Genomic DNA, 17501 nt, shown 5'->3' on the forward strand with positions numbered 1-17501 from the left:
TGAGGCGGCAGGCCATTGCGTGTCCTGTTGTACTGAACACATCTTTTCTTAGGCATTTCAGAGCTTCAGTGTGTGAGGCAGTTATTGTTAAAATCCTCATTGGCCCGCTGATATGACTAACCATGGAAAAAGCCCCAAATGTTTGATACTAGCACAAAAGCTGTTAACCCTCTGTCCTGTTTGCTGCTTGAACCGAAGGCACTATGCTGAAAGCTATTGGGTCACCTGATACATGAACTGTTTGCTAAAGACTGGGAACAATCAGTGCTTTGTAGAGCTTTTGAGCAGTGTTTAGCAAGGTCACTTGTAGTTTCTGTCGCTGGTTGGTCCTTCCTGAAAGTAATCCTTGCTAATAAATGAAATTCTGCTGAACAATTTTGTAGAACTAAACTAGATATGGATAATATGTACTAGCTCAGCTGTTTGCTTTCAAATGTACTTGATCAAATGCTTAAACTGCATATCTTAAACTTGCTGTGCAGTCTCTTGATAGACTTTCTATATTCTCTGAGTTTCCAGAGCATCTTTTCCCATGTTTGTATCAGTCATGAATAGTTCTATACCACTAAAGCATGAGGATGACCATATTCTCAAAACAGAATTCTTCAATGCAGAAATATTGCCTAGAAACATAGATTTAAGGCACAATTAACTCAGTTTAGGGTTTTGCAATACAGAGCAGATACGTGTGGGATAAGGTTCAATTTGATTTAAAACCTTTCTGGTAACAAACACCCTGGAAGGGCAGTTTCTGTTCCCTTGCACCTCCGTCACACAGTACTGACACGCTATTTCAGTTCTCTGTGCATGCTTTCCAGAATGACTCTAGGCTAAGTGACTGGACAGCTAATCTTGATTAGTAGCCACTCAACATTTTTCCTAGCTATGTGCCTTCTTCAGCGGAAAAAGCACTCATGAAAAGTTAAATGGGGAGGTGCGCTCTGTTCTGGCTACTGGAACTTAACCGTGCAGATGGAAAAGTTGCTTGCTTTTATAGGAAAAAATGAATTCAACTCCTTTTGTGTGTTGAGAGCAAGCAGAGGCTTCATATGAGTAATCACAGTGGGGTGAGGGAGCACTGCTCTGAACACAGACAGTGAACAGCTCCGGGAAGGGCTTCTACTCTGGCTGCTACATGAAAGCCAACTCAGCTGCCTCAGCTGCATCTCTATTTTCTGCAGTCATAGTTGACTGTCAGCTGTAATGTGGCAGTCTGAGGTGGCCTGCAACATAATTATTTACTACACCCATGATACAGAGCTGTGCACGTACAGCCCAGCTCTTTGGCTTAAACCCTTGCTACTGACTTTGACCTTTCCAAGCTGTTCTGATACGGCAGAACAGAGACTTGATTGCTGTTGTGAAGTTTGAAAACCCTTTTGGTATAACAGAACCTGTTAGGTAAGATTTTGGGGAAAACGATAGCAAGTCGATACTTTGGACCATCTTGAACTTGAAGGATATACTAAAGGTATTACATTATATATAATCTCTAGGACTCTGTACTACAAGCTTTCTGCTGCAGTCAGTTACACTGTGTATTTCTGCCAGTTCCTCTTTGGTGCTTTAGTTTGACCGTTCTCAAGGCAAATACATACTTAAGGAGGAAACTTTAAGTAGGAGTTCAGCTAGTTTTGATGTAGGATACAAAGATAGAGCCAGCCTGAGTGATGTGCTGTTGTGGTGTGGCCTCTGAACTTTCCCTATGGGAAGCTGGTGTAAAAAGGCAGCAGGGGAAAGGCTTGAGCCCCACATGACTTGTGCACCCACAAATGCTGGGGTTTAGCAGAGCAGTGGTTCAGTTAGGGAGGAGCTGTTTCTCTTCAGCTGCAGCGACCCAAAGGAAACTTTCCTTGAGGACTGAACGGCAGTAGCTAAGTGTTTAGCTTTCTTTGTAGTATCTGAAATGTGAGGTGTCTGGAACAGGTACTGTTTTCTTTTATAGTGATTTTAGGGAAGATGGATGAATGCATAGACTGGACAATGATAGAACAAAAGAGTTGCTGGGGGTCAGCCGGCAGCGGGAAGGACCTTGGACATCGAGGTGGGACAAGAAGGAAGACCTTAACATTTAATATATGACACTGAAGGTGTTTGCCAGTTCAGTGAATAAATGAAGCATTTTCTCATGTTCCCTGCTGATATCGTAAACGCTGTACTTGTACTCTGAAGTTGATGCTATTAAATGAAGTTCTAGTCTGCTGTTCACACTGATGTTGTTCATTTGTGTCATTCCTGCATGGGTCCCTAAGCCCATGAGTGAATTCTTTAATAAATGAATAAATCCTGTAGTATCTTCCCCTTTATTCTAAAAATTTGTCATTTAGCAGAGAAGTCAACAGTTCATCTCTTCATAGCTTTCACATGGGAGCTCTTTATAAACATTTGACAGGGGAGAAGTGCCCCTCTAGGAAGTTGGGCCTGCACTTCTTTGCTCTTCTGGCTTAGGTTTCTTGGTGGTTCTCCCATCTCCCCGCTTCCTCATGCCTTTCCTCCCCCCAGGAACAAGAGCTAACTTAGGAAACGTACTATGAGATACATTTTTGCTGCTTCATTTCCACAAACTTGAGGAAAGTGAAGATGTGACAGAGCCAGAGTTGTCAGAGGAGAGAGATGTTGACAGGGACATCCTTGTTTACTGTGTCCAAACTGAAAAATGTAACTGATCAGCTCTCACAAATGTTTATGTCTGAGCAGCTGCAGTCCTGGGTGTAGCAACTATTTTTTTTTCCTGGTCATAAATAGTTTTTTAAATAGCTCAGTATTTAAGTCCATGCCTGTTGAATCACGAAGAAAGGAATAGACTCCTTTTTAAGAAATGTTTTGCACCAGGAAACACCGCACCCCTTAAAATGTTCAGTGTTAAGATTCCCTTCTGCATCTGAAGCTGTTCTCTAGTGCAAAATAAGGGCTATTACAGAAAAGTGTTCTGAAAGCATAATTCTCAGTAAGAAAATATATGTGCATCTTTTGTCACCACTAAAGCTTTAGAAGCAGAAAATTACTGAATTGGTTTAGAAGGATCTTGCCTGTCACCCCCACATCTAATCCATTGCACGTGTAACTCAACACAAGCAGGTTCACACAACTCTGGCAAGCAGAAAGCCAAATGCATTTTGTACAGCATGGTTGTCTGGCTAAAATCAGTGGCAATAATGGCATACACAGATCTTTTGTCAGACTTCTGCATCTTACTGTTGTAGAGTGTGTTGTTTGACATGTACACACCACTCCTATCCCCGCAGAGTGGGGCATTTTCCATTCGGTAGGTAACCACACAGGACTCCTGTGAATCAGGCTTCAGGGAAGCTCTGCCAGCGATGCTCTGGGGCTTGGAGGGCTGAACTTCTAAGCAGCAGCAAGTTGAGCAGGCTGGCTGGTCTTCGATGCCAGGAAAAAAGAGCATAATAGCTGTTAAGTGGTCAGCAGGTCTTTGATATTTAAAGAGGCATAAGGTAGTGTACATACAGTGGTGACTCCTTATGTTTTAGTTTATGGGGAGGAGCTTTCTCTGAGTGTGTCTGTCTTGGATTAATGCGATACTGCATTCATGGGTTGTGGCATATGATCACAGCACAGTTCAAATTCACGTTTGAAAACCAAGCAGAAAGAGGATAGAAAACATGACAAACCATCTGCTGATGACTGTGGATGGCCATGCCTGGGGACAAGCATGAGTTACTCAAGTACTCTTGGTACTCCTATGGATGGTACTCTTCAGTTCCACCTAATGATTCCAAGGAACAACTTCAGGTGTTTCACCCTAAAGTTGCCTCTTTAAAAGGAACAGGATATGTAAAACTCTGATCTTCTCTGACATGAAGGACACCAGGGCTGGACAATGACTATTAAGTGGGAAGAAAATTAGCCAGATTAAAAAAAAAAATGGTTGAATGCTACTAACATTGTTCAGAATACTCTTTAGAGACCACTCTGAACATAAAGCAAGTCCTCAGCAAATCTGGGGATAACTCTAAACTAGGAAAGTTGGTTCATATGCTGAATGGCTGAGCTTCAGGGCAGAGGAGCCTTGAGATACTTGAGGATGGAGCCAGCAAAAAACGCAGGAAAGCCGGTGAGGTGCAGGGCCGTGTACCCAAGGTGGAGTAACCCCATGTGTTTGTGTAGGCTGGGAAAAGACTGAGCCACAGTCCTGCAAAGGTGCTGGTGTTCAGTGGATGCCATGCTGAGCGTGAGCCAGTGCTGCAAGGCCATCTGAACAAGGTTGTCATCAGCTCAGCAGTGATGTGGCTGTCACCTGGAATGCTGTGTCCAGAGTTTTGTCACTCCTGCCTTGTTCGAGAGAGATGTAGGGAAACTGGAGAGAGTCCAGCAGAGAGCTACTGAGGTTGTCAGGGTTCTGAAGCCTACAGGGAGAGATTGAAGGAGGTGTGCTTCTTTAGTCTGACAAAGAGGAAGCAAAGCAGTGACACAACGGTGGCCAACAAATACTTGAGTCTGCCTCTGTCATCGTTGTAGTTAGTTTCTCTTGGCAGTGGCAGTGTAAAAAGGAGCCTTAGCTGTAAGCTGCAGCTTGGCAGGTTCTGCCGCGAACTTGGGAAGACAAGTTACCCTCTGGTGTGACTCATTTCAGTGCTACGCTTCAGTAGCTGGACGAACCCTAAAATCTGACCTTGTGCCCTTGCAGGGCACATCAAAAGCAATAGCAGCCAAATGGCAAAGGGGGAAGGTGGAGGCAGTTAAGTCAGGGAGGAAACGCCCCTCCGTGTCTACAAATCCTAGCAAGCTCCACTTCTGTACAAGCTTTCCTTTCCATGCATCCAGAAGTGCATGAGGAAGTGCTGGTTTTGCAGGAACAAGAGTATTATCTGATGTATACCTTGGAAAGATAACGGCATCTTTCTGCTTTTCTTGCACTTCCTTTGCTTGTGAGCAGACACAAATATTCCTAATATGGTGAAGAAACTTGCCCCCTTTGTTTAAATTAACCTTGCCTTGGGTGGCATTTGCTTTCCTAATAAAGTGCTGACAGTTATCTCTGTGGCCTTTGCTTCACATCCTGTTCTTCCTGTACTCTCTGTGATAGAGGCCAAGGCTCCCAGAAGCTGCTTCAGCTCAGAAGTTGTATTGTGCTTGCTCTGGTTATCTGTCTCCCTATGAAAATTGTTAACTTCCTTCATATCGACTTCTACACATTCTGTATGAATTGCTTAGAAGGTAACGTAACACGTGAGGCTTGCCCTGTCAGCTGTTCTGTTGGGAAATTCTCCTCTTCACGACCACAAATGAACACACATAGGATCTGTCTAACTCCTGATGAGTTAACTGTCATGGGAATGTTTTATTTTTGTGTCTGCCTGCAAAAGACCAACCGTAACCCTTTCTGTGATGACCAAGTGACTACCACAGTGACTCCTCTAGGGCAGCTGCTTTGATAGAGAAGAAATTGAGTCAGAAACTTCTGTTTCCTGTCATTCTTTATTCCCACCTTTTTTGTGAGTACTGGGTTTGAAGGTGCTTTTTGGGAATAGCTAACTGTAATAGCTGTTCACTGTAGTGAAATCTGTCGTAGGCTCATTGTTAATCCACACTCTGGTAGAAGGGCAGTCTGAACAGATCATTTCCAGTTTCTTTTAGACCATTAAAGCCTCCTTTCTGCTCTACGGGGTTTTGGCCATAAGCTTTGGATACTGAATTAAGAGGCCGGATGCAGCCTCTTGCTTTCTGAAATCAAAGTGAAAATCCCAGGACTGTGGACGTTAGTCTGGAAGGCTCCTTCTGATGACTTTGTACAACAAACGAATCAAAGATGTTTGTGCAATCTTTTTTTAATGAAAACCTCTCATATCTGGTAGATATATCACATAAATGAAATGTGTCACTAACATCCTGTGAAGTCATATATTAGACTTCAGGAGTCTGGCTTTTTTTCCCCTTCAGATGCATCTGATTAGATTGTTGGCCAAAATTAATTTTCTTTCTACTTCAGGTCTATTCACGTAAAGACTGTTTGTTTAAAGAGCTCTTGTTTCACGTTGTATTATTAGGGTTTTCTCACCTCTGCCAGTGCTTTACTAGCACAAGGGCGAAGGAGGAAGGCAATGGAGGAAGAGGTGGGGGTAAGATGCAGCAGCGGGTAACCAGCTGCCAAAGCGTTAAGTTGCTCACCATATCTGTGCCATCCAGCACAGCTATCTTTGTTGTTGGCTGGGTAGTGTTACCCTTAAGCTAACTATATTTGGGGAAAGGGAGGGGGAAGGTAGGTACGAGATGCTGTACTGCAGAGCTGGCATCTCGGTTGTATGGTGTCACTGAAACTGGCCCTCCCAGTCTGCTGGCTGCTCCAGCATGGGGCCGTGAGCTGGGTGCTTGTGGCTGGGCTTCTCCTGCAGCCGGGACGGGAATTGCCTAGCACTTTCCGCTGGCTGGTTTTGTTTTGGGGGCATGAAAGTACTTCGTTAATGGTGATCTCTAAATGGAGAACCAGGTAATGGTTTACATGAGTATTTTATAAGGCAGTGGTAACATTTTGACACTCCTTATACTGCTGTTGGTTTGGCTTTCTTCTCTTTTCCAGCAGCCTTTAGGGACCCATTTATGTGTCAGTTGTGCATGTCTTGTAAAATACCTTTTCCAGGTTACATAGGAAAGAATTTGGTCACTGCAGACTAGTTCATGGGAGGTATACAAGTGACTTCTTAGCTGCTCTTTTAAAGCTGAGACAGATACTATTGTTGTGTTGTAACTTGAGTGCGGAAGTGTGTCAGACTGTTAACCTTAACAAATACTTGTTGTGTGGCTGCTGGGCCCAGGTGAGCATCCCTTTCCAGCACCAGTGGGACAGTACGAGCTTGTGCACGACGGAGGCAGTTGCAGAGCACAAAAGTTTCCATTTAATGTACAGAAAGACAATGTGTGTGAAATTGTACGTGCTCACATCCTTTATGGCAAAACAGCTAATTATAAATAGGCTCATGTGTTATATTCTTTCCGAACTATTTGTTCCCCTGGAGAATATTTGTGATTCTTAACTGACCCTGTTGCTAGTGCCATGACAGAAAGTGGGGAGGAAACAGAAACCAAGATTTGTTTGGCTAAAAGCTGTGCTGTAGGCAGGGTTTTTCTTTTTTTGAGAAAAATAGTAATATGTTTTAGACTAACATGGTTTGAGTAACAACTACTGGATGCCACGATTTGCTTTTTCAGTCATTTCCACCTGGAATGCTGGCTGTGTATAAGTACCCACCATAAAATATGTCTGCCTCTTTTTCAGTTTTAAAAAATAGATTGTTAAAGCTGTTATTTTCATAGAATCATAGAATGGTTTTGGTTGGAAGGAACCTTAAAGATCACGCGGCTCCAACCCCCTGCCATGGGCAGGAGGGACACCTCTCACCAGACCAGGTTGCCCAAAGCCCCATCCAGCCTGGCCTTGAACACCTCCAGGGATGGGGCATCCACAGCTGCTCTGGGCAGCCTGTGCCAGTGCCTCACCATCCTCCGACTAAAGAATTTCTTCCTTATATCTGATCTGAATCTCCCATCTTTTAGTTTAAAGCCATTCCCCTTTGTCCCATCACTCCACCCCCCTGACAAAGAGTCCCTCCCCAGCTTTCCTGTAGGCCCCTTTAGGCACTGGCAGGCCGCTGTAAGGTCTCCCTGGGGTCTTCTCTTCTCCAGGGTGAACAACCCCAGCTCCCTCAGCCTGTATGCATAGGAGAGGTGCTCCAGCCCTCTGACCATCCTCGTGGCCCTCCTCTGGACGCATTCTAACAGGCCCGTGTCCTCCTTGTGCTGGGGGCCCAGAGCTGAAGGCAGCGCTCCAGGTGGGATCTCATGAGAGCAGAGGAGAGTTTAATCTTCATTTCTAGTTCCAGCAAATAGTTACGTTAAGAACTGTGTCTAATTACGTTATGTGGGCATGAAAATGAATGTAGTGCAGCAGCATAGGATCGCAGAACTTCTATTTTGTTTCCTCTTTGAGAATCTGCTAAATAAGAATGGCTTTTTCCTGAATAAACTCTTTTATGAATACTAATGTACAGTGGTTCTATAGTTTCACCTGTTTGTGCCTAAAAACATTTGTTTCTTCCCTCATGTGTTGCCCTGGGATGGCTGTTACTTACAGGGGATCCATCAGCACAGTTCAGTGTAGTGTCATGGAGACTGAAGCACAACTTGTGATTTCTCTAACTTGCTACTCTGTTCTTTGCTTGCAATAGAAAATAATGTTTTGTAAGTCAAGCGTAGGTCTGATCTTGTCAAGCCATCTGGAACTCCTATACGTGGCAAAAACAGGAGCAACAAGGGTATGATTAAAAGCTGTCAGGCTTCTGTACAACGTGAGAGCAGGTAGGATAGGGACCCTACAGTTTAGAGGGATATTGATGGAAATTACAGAACATATCAGTGCTTCGGGAGAGGTCTATTGAGCCATCTCTTGCAAATATAAGAACAATGAAGCATTGAATAATGGCCAAAGGGCTTGATTTGTTAGTAGGAAATTCCGCTTCCCTGTTGAGCTCAGTGTCTTAGGGGATTTTTTTCTTTATGGTATGGTTTTGAACAAAACTAGTCTGGGTAAGGAGGCGAGAAAAGCCTTCGAACCACAAATCACACTTTATCTGACTGGGTAGGGGATAAACGTCATCTTTGGGAAGCTGATCTTTTGTTGTGCATTTATAGGATTTCCTTGCATGTGTTGTTAAGACAAATATTGGGCAAAATGCAGCAATGGCCAGATGTAGTACAGGACTAAAGGAGATGAGTGCTTATGTAGATAAGGCTCGTCTCCTGAAGTAGGCTAGGAGAGGTGTTGCTGAAGTTTTTGAGCAACATACATGTTTTTGGTGTCTTAATAGCTGATAGGTAGTGCATGTTAACCTAATAACATGCCAGCTTGTGGACGAGCAAATTGTTTGTTCCTTTTAATTAGAAAAAAATTAAATGCTATTTAAACCTGTGTGTTCTTACAAACAACAACAACAAAAAAACAGAACCTAAAGTTATGCAGTTGATCTACATGTGTATCTTGGCAGGCAGAACATGGCATTTGAGAGCAGGTAGCAATATTGTGTTACTCCAGTGCTGCAGCTCCGGGCACTGTTTTCCTGACCTGCTGGTGATGGATGAGTTGCTGAAGTGACTGAGGACGATCTCCATTTGGGAGGTGCAACCTGCAAGTCATAGGCAGAAATTCACTATCTTCATGTAATTTCAGGGCATTAAGGTAAAGAGAGAAGTGCAATCAAACAGCCTGAAACAAATTAGACTTTCTCAACTATGTAATCTCTTAGTTGTGCCACTACGTCTGGGTTTGGTTTCCTCATACACCCTAACTCTCATGTTGAGACAGCAACGTAATGTGTCACTGACAGGGTTATCAGCCTGTAACCTGATGGAGCCAAACCATCCTTAGTTTTATTTTCCCCTTTGCGCACTGTGAATTGTCTGCTCACCACTTACATATCACTGTTTTAGTCTCCTTCTAAATCGATGTAATGAAGTATATCTGTTTCTGGTATGTGAATTCATCCATGTGATCTGTAGACATATCCATCAGAGCCTTACTTTGAAAGTAGAAAGACAACTGAGCACAGAAGTGCTTGTCCTTGACATATCACAGTTTGGAAGCACCCCAGCCGTAGTGATAGTGTTTGGTGCCACTCTGGCTGCTAAAGCTGCTAAGGAACTTTTGGGGATGGTCGTGGTCTTTTTGTTAGTGTTTTCTCCTTTTCCTTAGTACAAGTTGTGGCACGCTAACAAATAGTGGGACTTCAGGAAATGGGGGATGGTTTCTGGAAGTTCTTTCTGAGAGAAGTTGAAGTTAAATCACTTGGCATTTTGCTGCTTTAAGCATTCATCAGTTAGTGCAGCATGCCTCATGACTGGCAGAGAATATCAAGCTTCATTCCCCTTTAGCTTGTTTCTTGCTTCTAGACCCCCAAACCTGGGAGCAAGAGGAGCTTGATGTGGCCATAACTCCAAGTAGCATCTTATTTTCAAAGAGCTGAAGTTATCTCTCAGAGCTTTATAAAATTGTATTTCTTTGGGCTGCTTAAATGTGTAGTTCTTCAGACAGTGCATAAAAACTTTGGAGATGCTCTCTATTAGAGCTGGCTGTATTACTTGGAATAAACATACCTAACATTTTTTCTTTCTGCAAAGTACTTGCAAAACTTTTTAAAGGCTGTTTTTCATGTGAAAGGTTTGCCTGACGTAAAACCAAGAGAATGCTGCTGATTGTTTGTTGCTGGGTAGTGACTGGCCACCTAGCTCTATATTATTCAAAAGCCTTATCTAATCGGTAGAAACAGAATAAAGAAAACGTGGTGTGAATTTTCCCAAATGCATTTTTAGAAAGCAGAGGTTCTGCAAACAATTACATGACTTAAGCAAACATCTTGGGGGGGAAAAAAAAAAAAACAGATTGTGAACAGTCTGCAGATTTATTAGACTAAAGATTTCAGTAATTTTTCTGTGTACTCTTCCCCTGCTGCTCGTTTGCCTAGATTTCTTCATCGTGGTAGCTTTAAAAACAAATGTGTAGTTGTTGTTTACACTAGCTATATCCTTCTAGGAGTAAACACTAATGCTGGATAGATATACATAACTTAAATCCAAAAAGTACATTGACCTCAGGGAGATCAGGATTTACCAAAACAATGAGGAGGAGCAGGCCACTGAAGTTTGCACAGCTGTCTCTCTATAGTCCATTAAATTGCATCCCGATGTACCCCTTTATCTCTCAGGGAAGTATTTCACTGCCCACCACCGGTTCAGGTAAGTGTAGCAGTGAATTGATCCCAGTTGCTTTGCCATGCAGTTACAGGAGCTCAGCAATTTGTGTGTGTGCTGAGCTATGTGGTATTGCCCGGGTCAAAGGCCAGTTGTGCATGAGTCAGTGCTGCTCCTTGTTGTGGGGCTTTCTCTTGAAATGCTGCTGCAGCCTCTAACCCACCAGAGGAACAGAAATGTCTTTACAGGACACCCATATACCTTCCTCAGCTTGCTTTGATGAGTTTGCTGGCCAGCATCTGCATGGTGTTTAACATTGCTTCAAGTGACACTGAAGACATGTCCCATCTGCTTTTTTCCTGCCATCCTCTTGCGCCAGGCAGTGTTTTGTTCTCTCTGCCTGCCCCCAGCCGTGGGATCAGTTATCCTGGAGCCAAGATCATGAAAACTACAGACTTTGCCCTTCTTCTGCAGACTGCCTTCGACATGTCATCTCCCAAGGCTGGCATTCTTTTTCTCCGCAAGCATTTGCAGTCACTTTAAATCTTGATGGCAATAACAGCACAGATATCTAACTGACCACCCAGTTCTGAACCTGTATGTGATCAGTCTGGCTAATGAAATTTGGGTAACAGTGCTGGGATAATATGTTCAGCAGGGGGACGTAGCAATACCCTTCATGCCTACACGCACGACTTTCTTCAGGACCGGTAGGCACTTGCTCTCAGCTTGCCATCAGCGCACGTAGGCAGGCTGGAGCTGAGCAGTGATCCTGCAGGAGGGGACAGGTGCTGGGACGGTTTCCTCTTAGGCTGGGATCCTCTGCCAGAGTGCCCTGGCTTTGCCTGGAAGAATTTTGGCTGGGGAAGGCTGTGACTCAGTAGGCGTAAGTGCTGCCTGCTGGGACTGCCAAGGCCACGCGGATGTTCCCAGCAGATACAACAGCAGTATTTCACATGGGTGGCGGCCAAGAGTAGGAGACTGAAGGAAATCCACCTACAGGAGCGTGTAACTTCCTCTTTCAGTTGTGCGTGTGTAAATTACAATGGCAATGGAGAAGTGCAGCAGCCTTAGTAATTCCCTCTCTGCCCTGCCCCCTCCCTCTAAACTCCTAAATGTCATACATGCGTGTGACTGGCTTGTCTGTTTTCTGATTTTTTATCCCAAATTGCAAGAAGCCTCTATGACTCAGTCCAAAATAGTTCCTTCTCTTATGATACTCGTGAGGGGATTTTGCTAACTCTCCTTTTTTTGCTAGAATGTCTTCATTTGCTCCCATGCACAGTGCTGTGGAGACTGGGATTTTGGAAGAGGTTTGAGCTGAGTGAAGCTGATGATGCTTTTAAGCATATGGCTTGTCTTCTGATACACCTCCAGGAGAGAGCTGTTTACAGAAGGGGGATTGAGAAAGGAGAGACTGGATTAGAGAGTTGAACTCTTTTTCTATATTTGTCTTTGAAAACAAAAATGAAGAGCTTGTCAGATGCTCGTTGTTTTGGTGTTGAAGTGACATGGAAGTGTTTTTTGCTGCAGTAACGCACTGAAGGTAGTAGCACGGGTAGGAAGTCAACTACAGGGCGAAATAAGTGTATTGAGAGCTTTTAAGTGGGATCTATAGTGGCTGAGGGTTGCTTCTGCCATCTTATTTACAGTAGCCACCAGCACTGGGCCTAAGAGAGAAAACTGGCCCTTGCTGGTTACCCTCCTGTTGGAGGAGCACCTCACAGTGTCGTGACAAGGTTTTTGCTATGGGGACTCGCCTTGTACACAACCTTGAAAAATACACATCAGTCTTCTTCTCATAAACATTCAAGGGGTGAAGAAACAGCTTACCATACACGAAATATCTTTTTTTTATGGTGAAGATGCGGCAGCCTTTAGCCATCTGATGGCTGTTTGTTTACTGCTCATGAGTTCCTCCTGGTGCAGGGCTGACCCACCTGAAAACCGGCAGCTTTCCCGTTACGAGTTATCGCTGCCATCAGATGAGGTAGGATCAAAGAGGTATGGAAATAACTTGTCCCTTGGATGATTTGTAATCAAAACTACATCGGCAGGTGGCTGAAGGATACTCTACGTCATTTCCACCTGTATTGCACCTGTTTTATGTCTTAGGGAAATAGTCTGTCCCAGGACTCTCAATCTTAGACACTGTATAGGCCCTCAATTCATCTGTGTTTTTTGGGCAAGGGAGGTGACTTTGCGAGGTATTGGCATTTCTCATGTGTTCTTAGGAAAGGTACACATCTGAAAATTAATTCAGCAAATGTTCAAGTACATGCATGTGACAAATAATAAATGTTAGGTGGGAATTTTGTTTTTCTTTATTAAAATAATAATCATGCTATGCAGAGTAGATCCACTCTCTTAACTACATAGCATACTTTTGTATTTGGAAAATCTTTTATTTTTGCTGTTAGAGGTGATAAAATAAACCACAGTAATTAAAACTAAGGCTGTGTTAGGTCACTTTTTATGATTTTTTCCACTTAAATTTTGAAATGCCAGGTTAAAAATAAATGGGGGGAGGGAAGGGGAGGTCTACCTTTTTTTTTTTTTTTTTTTTTAACCTTTAGGCATGAACATTCTGGCTCATCATTCCAGCTTTTTCAGTTCCTTACCTCTGACAAACTTTCAGAAAGTTCAAACTTGTTCTGTTGAGTTTATTTTTTTATAGGCTTTTTTTAGATGGTTTCCTTTTCAGCCACCTGCAGTGCTCTTTGCAATTGCACATGTTCATCTCCTATGAAGTTGCTTTTTCTGGCACACAAAATGCTTTTCATTTGACATACAATTTTGTTCTACTCCCATGGTGGTTCTTTAGCGAGTCCAAACTACTGAAGAAGCCTTTTAATTTTTCCTTTCTGTCCTTGTGCTTTTCTTCAGTCAAGATTATATTTAGATTTGTATGTTTTGTTTAATTCTAGACAAGTGCATTGCTTCCAGTAAGGAAAAGGAGGACTCATTCAGCCACGTTAAAATGCTGAAATTCTCATGTGGGAGCTTGCATAAGCATATTTTTTCTTGTTTTTCAAATGAACCTACTCATGCATGCATATCTTGAGGAATACCCAGCAAAAATGCAATTCAGAATGACTAAAATCCAATTTCAGGTACTGAAATAAACCCGTGCATACAGTTGGGATTTTGACTTTGCATAAGCAAAAGCATTTATCTGATTTTGTGCTTTTTGAAGACTGAACACAAAGTTAACACGTTATGACTGCGCATCCCAACTGTTGTTCTGTCAGCATCAATCAGGAGGGCTGTACACTTGAAGCACTTCTCCTTTGAAGTGTCTTCTATTTTAAAGACCACTTCTAATCAGCAGATTTGTTGCATTCTTGGCTTGTTTTCAAATATAATTAATAAGCCATTGGTTCCGTTTAGGTGGGTTTTTGTCTGGAAACTTGTGCTAGCAATGCAAGTGGTGTTAATTAATCATTAAAATGTGTACTTGGTTGATGGTGTAGAACATTTCTCTTTAGCGAGCTGTAGATGTACCTTTATTGTTCCTTTATCAGGATCGTATCTTGGTGAAGAAAGGATGAGGGGAGCAGGGATGACTGAATACACACAGAATCATGCAGAGTCATCTGGGTTGGAAGAGACCTCCAAGATCACCGAGTCCAACCTCTCACCTAACACTAACAAGTCCTCCACTAAAACATATCACTAACCTCTAAATCTAAATGCCTTTTAAAGACCTCCAGGGATGGTGACCCAACCACTTCCCTGGGCAGCCTATTCCAGTGCCTAACAACCCTTTCAGTAAAGAAGTTTTTCCTGATATCCAACCTAAATCTACCCTGCTGCAACTTTAGCCCATTCCCCCATGTCCTATCAGTGGGCACGTGGGAGAACAGACCAAAAAGGGCACTGTCTTTCCCAAAGGGGTTTGTTGCAGAGCAAGGAACTCACGTGGATGGCTAGCGATTGTTAACCTGCCAGGAGCTGTGGTTTTGAGCTGATAGAGCTGGTTCTGTGCTTCCTGTCTCAAAACAGTTGTGAAGTGGTGGTGTGCCTTCACCCACAGCTGAATCTCCACAAATATTGGAAAGCATGTTCTGGAGAGATTGGGAACTTTGTTAGAGCAGGGAATAATGCCATGGAAGCTGCTGCTGTCCCCCACAACTCCTGCCTTTTGATGATGAAAAGCCAGGTAGAGGGCAATTTCACATAATCTTTCTGTCTACACTTCTTTGTGTTCTCCCATAGAGATCTACGTTGGTGGTGTATTTTTTTTTCTACCTGTTTATTATACACAGGCTCTTGAAGAGTGACTTGAACAAGCATTTGAATGTGAAAGACCAAAAAAAAAAAAAAAAGCTAGAAAAAATACCATATTGTGTGCCCCATGAACATGTATTAGAGGTGATTGGAGGGTTTTGTTTTTTTTTTAAAAAAATGAATTGTGTACACAGCACACTTCAATAAGAAGCGTATATATAATTGGTCTGCACAAATGGTTAAAATCAGCAGTAGGGTTTGCCGAAGCATAGGAATTGATACCTAACTCACTTCTGTATTTTCACCAGCAATTAAAACATCTATGGACGCTCTTTGACGGAGAAACCCCAGGTATCTTTGTCACTGCTTTTGGCAGCGCTCGGGGCAGGTATTGGTGGCAGCCCGGCCCGTACACAAGCCCCGCAGAGCTCTGCCTGTGTGGGCTCGGGGCGCGGGTGCTGGCGGGCGGCCTCGGAGCCGGCCCGAGCAGCGGAGCGACTGGCTTGGCACAGCACAGGAAGTCTGGCAGAGCCAGGAATAGAGCTGCTGCAATCTGCCGTCTTCCAGTCTCTTGCTCGTAGCCGCAGAGCCATCCCACCTCTTCCCTTCGCTCGACTGACATCCCGGCAGACAGCCTCCTCCCGCGTTCGGGGCCAGCTGCCTTCGCGGCGCTTTCTGACCTCCGTGCTCCAGATGTTTGAAGTTCCATTTCCCCCATGCTTCTGTGAACTTTAGCAAAGTGCTTCTGGCATTTCACCAATGCAGCCGGGGAGGAGGGAGGACTGTTGCCTTAACCATTTTCTCTCCGCAATGAGGGTCTCCACAGAGCTGCTGAAATCTCTTCCTCTGCAGGACTTCAACTCCATTTGTCGTCAGTTGCCATCTGCCAGCCTTCCTTCCCACATCTCTCTCCTTGTTCCCAGAAATACTCTGCAGATCTCCCCTCCGTATGCCCTGTGTTAACATCCTCTTCCTTTCAGCTGCGGGGCTGGCGGTGAGGATGTGATGAGGTGCCCTTGTGACTCTTCAGAGATGCTCCTCGTTTACAGAGCCTAATTCTGCGAGGTGACATTTCACAGGCCAGACCTGCTGAGTTCCTTCAGCTGCCCCATTTCATCTCAGCATCTCCTGCAAGCAGGCTGTTTTAGTAGCTGTTAGAGGATAACACAAGGAGCCTCCTTTCTTTCCTCCAGTTCTGTGTGAAGGATGAGTGTGTGTCCTCCATGGCAGTCCTGCTTCCAGTTGGCACCAGGAGAGAAAAGTCAAGCATGAGCTTGAGTCCAGCTCTTGGACTAGTGGGTTGCTTTCCTTGCTCTGATTCTTGTCCTAGAATGTCACGCACCCGCTGCCGGCCCCTCCAGCGTGTCCTTGCTTTCTGTCCCCTTTCTGCTCAGTTTCTCCAGCAAAGTATGTGACTAGGTTTGCCAATAGGGTACTCTGAAAAGGATCTATATAAATAATCCTTTTGCTGAACAAAGCTCTTCTCTCTCCTTTTCAAGGCTGCTGTATGTGCAACTTCCCAATTTCCAAAATGCAGTCTGTGGTCTTTCAGTCCAATAGTGAACCCTGCTCTTCTTTTGGAAGGAAGGTTTCTAGTTTCAGAACAGCAAGAGGGCCAAAGGTGAGGCTGTTTGTCTATGGTCAGTAAGCTTTAAGCCTGTTTCTCTTCCTTTGAGCTTCTTGATTTTAATGAGGCTCCTCAGTGTATCAGCAACCCCCTCTCCCCACTTTTTAAAAAGATATATCAGTACTTTAACGCTTGCAAGCACCTGCTCTGTTGGTCAGAAATCAGTTTTCTGTTAAGTTTGCCCTGCATCTGACTTGCTCCAGCTTCAGATATTCCTTCATCAAGTTAAATTTCTTGAGCAGGATGTGCTATGGACTTCTGTGGTGTACTTCCCCACTGCCTCCCATCCCCAATTTTCCTGATATCCTAGGCAAAATATTTATGTAAAGGTAGAAAATATGTTTAGATTTCTGACGTTTTAGTTCAGTTTTGCAGAAAATCTGGTCTGTTTTATGCTGATGACTGTTGCTAGGAGAATCTGAGAAAAATCTGGTAGTGTGTATAAAGAAAAAGATTTAAATTCTAAAGTCAAGGGCCAGCTTCATAGGATAAACTGAAAAACAATCTGGCTTCAGACATAGATGACATCCAGTTGTATTAGTAGACTGAAACTGTGAAAATAAAACACAATCATCACTTTTCAGCATCCTCTCCTCCCCAACACTGAATGATGTTAGTAAAAGGCATTGTTAGCAGTGTGTGTATCTGCAGATTTGTAAAAATTGTATGCACTTATGTATGTGTTACCTGTGGAAAAGGGACTTGATATTTCTTTCACAATTCTTCCTTCGTCCTGTCTATAGCCTTTCCCCTTCAGGTGGATATAAACATTTTATAGAAATTCTAAGTTGCTGTATATATGTTGATGACCTTAGTTCATTGTGTTAATCTATACAATCTCTTGATTATGAACCCTGCCTGGGGTAAAAGGAAGGTGATACATCAGATTAAGAGGCAAGGCTTATCTGGGTCCTCTAGCCTTTCACCTTAGGAGGCCAGGATTTCC

General features: G+C 43.6%; 1 protein-coding gene across 17 annotated transcripts in view; it reads left to right on the forward strand.

Moving 5' to 3' along the window:
• ABI1 (abl interactor 1) overlaps positions 1–17501 on the forward strand; it is an 80351-nt gene that overhangs the window by 24845 nt on the left and 38005 nt on the right. The gene's annotated exons all lie outside the window — the stretch shown is intronic.

This window comes from Anser brachyrhynchus, assembly GCF_964034855.1.
Source record: "Anser brachyrhynchus genome assembly, chromosome: 2".
In the NCBI taxonomy this organism is placed as follows: Eukaryota; Metazoa; Chordata; class Aves; order Anseriformes; family Anatidae; genus Anser; species Anser brachyrhynchus.